This window comes from Neolamprologus brichardi, chromosome 14 (genome assembly GCF_056152115.1).
Source record: "Neolamprologus brichardi isolate AB-2024 chromosome 14, ASM5615211v1, whole genome shotgun sequence".
NCBI classification, from domain to species: Eukaryota; Metazoa; Chordata; class Actinopteri; order Cichliformes; family Cichlidae; genus Neolamprologus; species Neolamprologus brichardi.
The window spans coordinates 40,974,933-40,981,916 of record NC_142117.1 but is presented as its reverse complement, the minus strand read 5'-3'; the positions used below and the strand labels follow the sequence as shown (position 1 = coordinate 40,981,916).

Genomic DNA, 6,984 nt, shown 5'->3' with positions numbered 1-6,984 from the left:
CATGACATTAAAGAAAAGCTGACGATCTGTAACAGGTCTGACTCCAAAGTCTTTGAGACCTTTTTGAAAAACAGGACATCTAAACAGCAAGAGGAGGAGTTCAGTTGATCTAAGATGTCCTCCAGGTCGTTGCTGTTAATAGGGTGAAACTGTTTGATGGTGTTTAAACAGTTTTTTGGTGGACACAGTACATGTCCTGAATCTGCTGTTGATGTATCAATTGCTTGTCTAATCTTTTGGATTTTGTCTGTGAAGAATTTGGCGAAGTCATTGCAGGCCATGGTCGAAGTTCAGCTGCCACTGACACAGGAGGGTTTGTTAGCCTGTCAACTGTAGAAAATAAGACCCGAGCATTATGACTGTTTTTGGTGATGATGTCAGAGAAGTAGGACCTTCTTGCACTCCTCAGTTGTAAATTATAATTGTGAAGTTTCTCTTTATAGATGTCATAATGAACCCGAGTTTTTAGGACATCCTGATAATATGAATTGCAGTAATCCAGCCTGGAAGTAATAAAGCTGTGCGCGTGAACAGTCGCGCACTGCTGACACGATCTCCCCACACAGAAAATCTGCGCTGCGCACAAAAAAAATCAAGCCTGAATTGGAATAAAAGTAAATACATGTCTTTATTTTATTTTGCGTATTTTCAGTGCGCGGAGACTGTGTTAGCAGTGCATGATTGCTCACGTGCTCAGAGGGAACAGTGACTGACACAATATCTGAAATGACACAAAAAGGCAAAAAAATAGAAAAAGTATAAAAAGTGGATAATAATCAGTACTTGACGATAGTACGTTTACTGCACATAGCTTGGAGGACTGTGCTGAATCAACTCCGTTCACTGAGCAACACAAAGGCCTACCACACCCGGTGCACGGCATTGGTGCATGGGGGTCGTAGTGCAAGATGTAATAAAAGAATAGAGTCCAAATAGAAATGCACAATCACCAACTGCTGCACCTGTAAGAAAAAACAAACATACAACAGCTGGAACACAAAAATCTGAAAATGCACAGATACATAAATCAACAATCTTCTCCTGCAGCAGTCAAACAGTCTCGTTATCACACCTGCATGAAGCACTGTGTAAATGACGGCATCTACCACGTGCACGCGCTATTTCTCCTGCATTGATTGTTTGTGTGTGATAACAGTCTGAAGCACAAAGCTGTACGTGAGCTCCACTGCAGTGGCTCGTGCACCGCTGCGTTCACGGTGGGACATATGTATGTAAAATGTTTACTGAAGTTAGTGAAACAGTGTTTGTAAGGACTATAAGGTCCATAATTACTGAGGCAGTTAGACACACACACACACACACACACACACATACGTGTTTTCATGATATATCAGTACCTATGACAAAAATGTGACAAATGGGAACGTGCCTTTCCGAAGGTCCTAGAGGCATGGGAATCACAAAAAGTTTGACCCATGCTTCCAGGAACACGCCCATCTGTTGAGATTTTGGCTAGGGTTAAATTTTGGTCAAACCTGAATTTACTGCTACTTATGAGGACACTGTCAGGTTTATGTGACTTATGAGTACCATAAGGTCACACACTGATATTTCATGTTTAGGTGAATTGTGAAGCCCATGGAAACACATAATTTTCAAGTATACATGACTTATAAGGACCAGGTAAGGGTAGGGTCTGTATTTTCAGCTTGGCTCCTTTTGAGATTACAATATAATAGGCATGGATGCACAATAGTAATGCTCACCAGTCGGGTAACTTCTGACAGAAATATCAGACATTCATGTGTTAATACAACACAGTAAATCTGAGCTGTATAGAGATATAAAAAGAGACATAGCTCAAAAATGTGGTCAGTCTACTTTTTAAGTCTTAATATTGTATTGCATTAATTTTGCAGTGAATGTTTATGTGAATAAAAACATGGAACATTATCTGCCTTTCTTATTTTTTAATTACAAAATGCACCCATAATAAACAGATTTATGGGTATAAACAACGCAATGCAGAGACCTGCAATACTGAAATAACTGTGAGAGTAACAAACTATCTCCCTTGCTTGTTTAAACTGAAAACAGAGTATGAACTTATGATGGCAAAAACCAGGAGAAAGGACTGAGTAACTTAGTCATTACTAATCCAACAGACATAAAGTCAAAAATTTAAAAAAATAAAATGAAAATAAAGTTAATTTTAATTGATGCAGCATTCCTGAACCTGCATTTTATAATTTTATTTATTCATCTTTCTTTTCAATGTTATGATCCTGTTGTGGATGTAATACTTTACGGCAACCCAGTCTCTGCCTTTCAGAGCTGCCGGCTCTGCTTGGATGCAGGAGTCACATTCTTTTTTGCCAGGTACTTTGCAGCTTGTTATGAAATGAAGCAAGTGCCGCTCAACAGCCTTGACTTCATCATTTGTCCACTTGCACCTTGCCTTCCCAGCTGTCATAAATGGAAACAAAAAAAAAATATCTTAATGCGAATGTAAGATAAGAGAGAAAACATTCTAGTTTATAATGTGAATACAAAATGTTCTTAAACCTTGCTTTCTACTGGAGCACTTTAAAGGAGCAATAAGCACAATTCATCATACTTAGGTTGAAGGAATTAAAAATGGCTATGTGAAGAATTAGAGGTGTAATTTCATCTGGAGTACAGCATGAAGTCACACTCCCTCTCTCTGTGTTGATCTCCAGCCATAGACTTTGGTTTGGTTTACAGGCAGTGCACAAAAGCACACCTAGCAGTGAAAAGATATTGCTTAATGCTCCTTCAAGGATGCTTGGGATGAACCATTTGAAGTGCTGTGTTCTGCTGGGAATCAAATAAGATGAAACGGATTACGATAAAAGCTCTTAATAGTGTCATGCCTGAAAAGAATAAACATGTCCATTGATAACAAGTATATTCACTTAAAACATTTTGTATATGGGTGCCTTTACCCTTTCCTGGTGCAGTGTTGCTGATGTTTTTGCTGTCCAGGGTGGTTGAGGCAGAAGTGCCCTCCATATTGTCCAGGGTGGTTGAGGCAGAAGCGCCCTCCATATTGTCCAGGGTGGTTGAGGCAGAAGCGCCCTCCATATTGTCCAGGGTGGTTGAGGCAGAAGCGCCCTCCATATTGTCCAGGGTGGTTGAGGCAGAAGCGCCCTCCATATTGTCCAGGCTGGTTGAGGCAGAAGCGCCCTCCATATTGTCCAGGGTGGTTGAGGCAGAAGCGCCCTCCATATTGTCCAGGGTGGTTGAGGCAGAAGCGCCCTCCATATTGTCCAGGGTGGTTGAGGCAGAAGCGCCCTCCATATTGTCCAGGGAAGCTGAGTAAAGTGTGTGGCTTTGGTTCCCAGAATTCTTGGTCCTTGAGCCTTTGAAAAGTAACAGTGAAATATGAGAATTAATGCATGCAATAGGTTTGTTTGCTTTTTTGTTTGCATTGTAGGCAAAGTCAGCATTGGGCAGTGTGTAATTTTACATTTGATATGAATATTTTACATGTGAACATAATCTACTAATAATACTCATCAATACTCAGGCATCTCCCTAGCAACACATTACTTGCATGCACTACCTCTCAACTTGTGTGCCTAATCTCACAGAAGTGGACCTCCTAATCCTTATATTTAATATTTGCCTTTGTATTGCTTATTTATGCATTTTGCCAGACTTCAATGTATCCAGATCTTTTAGTACCATATTAATGAATGGTGTCTACCATTCTGTCTAATTTATATACTGCTGTCCCTTAAGCCCATCTAACATGACATGAACCTATTAACTGTCTCCAGTCTCATAACTTAAAGATATTATCACACACTGGTCAAGATACCTTTGTGTTGTTGAGGGTCAGTGATGGTTTCTCCACTGGAATCATCATCACTTGTAACTACTTCATCTTGTTGGGGAAAAATAATTAAGACAAAATATTTATATTAGAATCTGCTGAACATTCACAAATGTTATATTCAAAGCTAACTATGTTTCAAAAAAAAAGAAAAAGAATTCACCATCAGGATTGATCGCAATGTCATCCAGCCCTTTCCCCTGCAGGTCAGACAGTTTTCCTTTCTCCATTGCAATCAACAGTTTGCTGACTTTTGCAAGCTGCAGGGTACTCTAGGGAAGCCGGTAGAATTCTCGATGGACACGGATGTCGTGTCCGAGAAAGGTGGCAAGTTGATCCATTTCATTTTCTTTTAGATTTAGTACTGTGGACAAAGTGGCAACTTGTTTCCGCAATCTTGTTGAGGTAAGGGCCTCTGGGTACTTTGCACCACATTTATTTGCATACTTGCGAAAGCAGTCAGAGCCTCTGTAATGGGAAAGGACACCTGGGCGTGCAAACAAGTACACATTCTCTGTGTGGACTTGACACTCACTTCTGGCTTTTGCGAGGAGCTCCATTGCAGTGATCATGTCAGGTGTGAGAAGCACAGGTACCATTCTTGACCTTTTACCACGAATCTCAACTCTGTCAAAGTGCTTTGCAAGTTTCCTTTCAAACTCAGTTAGGCCGATCATAATGTCAGGATTCAACTCTGTGCGATTCCGGGATGTAAAAACCTGGAGCTCCATTTTTGAAACTTCTCCTTGCCTTTTTCTGTTAAATAGCACTACCTGCGTCAAAGTCACTTGAGCAAGATTTCCGAAGGTTGTGCTGTTGGGTTTTTCCTCAAGGTCCTTCATGTACATTGCAGACTTAGTAGCAAGAAACTTATGCAGCAGTGACACATCCTGTGTAAATGGCAAAATCTGTGGTTTATTCCATTTGGCTTGTTGAAGTGTGCCCAATGCAGCAGCTGAAATGGACTCTGACCACTTTTTTTCATACAGAGTGGCAAACTGCTTGGCTGACTCTGCAACATCATAGCGATTTGCAATGATGGCTTTACACTGCACAATGCTTGCAACTTTAGCCAAACTGTGTCCCAATTTCAAAGCCAAGGATGGGGTTTTATATGAGTTGCTCTCCAGCTCATAACCAGCAACAGCTCTGACTGCTTGTATGACATGGGTAAAGTTACCAGGCATAACAAGGTCTTCTGTGCTCTTCAAAGGTGTTATAGCTCTGGCGGTTATCAATAACCTTGCGATCTCTCTCATTTTTTGGCGTATGTAATCATTCCTTTTCTCATTTGGTTTTCTGCCATTGTACAGTGACTCACCAAGGCTAAGAATGTCTCTTTCACTCGTTACTACCAAGGAAATGTCATCCTGATTCATTTCACAAGCAATCTTCCATACAGCTTCATGAACTTGATCAGGTTTCGGTAATTGCAGATGCATCCGTCTTTGCCCAGAGGGAGCTTTCTCATTAAACCTCTGAGGGCACCTTCTCACATGCCTCCAAAGGCAATTTCTTGCATATAGTCCTTGACAAAATTTGCAATGACGGTAGTCCTCAGATCCTGTTGCAGTAGTGGGTCTTCGACAAGCAACCATTTCTCCAGCACCAGAAGTTGCCACAGTAGCATTATGGTTAAAGTTTCCCCTCTTCTTAATAGAGCGCAACAAATCTCTTCTTTCACGGGATCTTTTATCATAACTGAAGGCGCTTGCAACTTCCGGCACATTACCGTGGGCAGATTCAAGGTGTCTTGCCAATTTAGCAATGGCCTTTTTACAATATAGACAGTATTGCTTCTTGTTGTACTTGCTTTGTCTTTCTGTGTTTGGCAAAGGTAGGACTATTATGGAGCTGTTTTTAGGTGATGTGACCCCTGATGAATCAAAACTGCGGCTTGTTACCGAAGTACTGTGACTGCTACTTCTCAGTGACGAACTAAATGTTGTAGGTTTCTCTGAACTGGTGATCTTCCCACTGTGTCCTGAAGCCGTCTCCAATGCCATGTCATTTAACATATTTTGGGGAACCACAGATTCTGTGATTTTCATGTCCACACTATGGAGACTTGTGTCAGAGGAACTGCCACATGAATCTGGGACATAGTCTTTATCTTCATAATCTGTACAATCTGAGAATTCATCAGTAGAGATCTGAACGAAAATGGAGAAAAAGCATCTTTGTATTTATTAATAGCTAGAATGTCATTCCCCCTCCAGTAGCAGAACATTCTGCAATCCATGACTTGATGAAAATGTGTTCATGTAGTAAATATGCATAATTACATAGCATAAACAATTTGAATGAAGAAGAAAAAGGCAGTTGGCTTACCTGCTCCGAGGTAGCTGTCTGGTGAAAGGTGAGAACTCGAGATTTTTGTCTGGCCTTACATGAAACGTAACAAATTCAATGTTTGTAATTATAATTCATTTGAATACTGTAACTCAAAATTATTATGCAATTCAGTATACTGTAAAACAAATTAATAGTAGGTTAAGAAATGAAAAACAATGCATTGTAACTTAATAGTGAGAATGATTTAACATACATATCACACACTTTGTGTCATGTCATTTTGACATGAAATCTTGAGTGAAAATTCATTTGTGAACCCTGTCAATCATTAATTATATTTGCTGAGATAAAAGGCTGCATTGAGTTCACATATATGTCACAGATACGTTAGTGAACATTATTACAGAAGGATCTGACTTCCTTATACCAGATTCTATAGAAACTTAACACTGTACAGTTCTGCTACCCAACAATATGAGGACAGTGTAACACACACTACAGTTGTTGGTCCAACCATATGAGGACGTAATCTGAAACACACTCATGTCCTTCACAGCTTGAAACAATATGAGGACATGACGACTGAACACATGTAGAGTTCATGTTCCTGACTTCTAACTTGTCCTGCTGTTGTCAGTAAAAGCTCTAAACCCAACACTGATGTAAAGCCAACTATTTCCCCAGAAATCCAATCATGTAAACTGATCAGCTTCAGGTTAAATGGACAAAAACATGTGTAAAAGGACAAAAATATTACATTTAATTGGAATAAAGACCAAATTGATGCTTTAAAGGGAAAGTTTGGACTAACAACTGGTATAGCCAATTTCTTTCTCCTAATGCTAATGTTGATTTTGGGAAACTTTCAC

General features: G+C 40.0%; 1 pseudogene across 1 annotated transcript; it reads right to left on the bottom strand.

The window, feature by feature from the left end:
* Positions 1 to 2,024: 2,024 nt before the first annotated feature.
* Positions 2,025 to 5,941, bottom strand: LOC148099736 (uncharacterized; annotated as a pseudogene). The gene is made up of 4 exons (XR_015720043.1): positions 3,984 to 5,941; positions 3,806 to 3,871; positions 2,928 to 3,344; positions 2,025 to 2,427 (listed from the first exon to the last, which is right to left on the bottom strand). The product of XR_015720043.1 is annotated as an uncharacterized LOC148099736 (transcript).
* Positions 5,942 to 6,984: the final 1,043 nt, after the last annotated feature.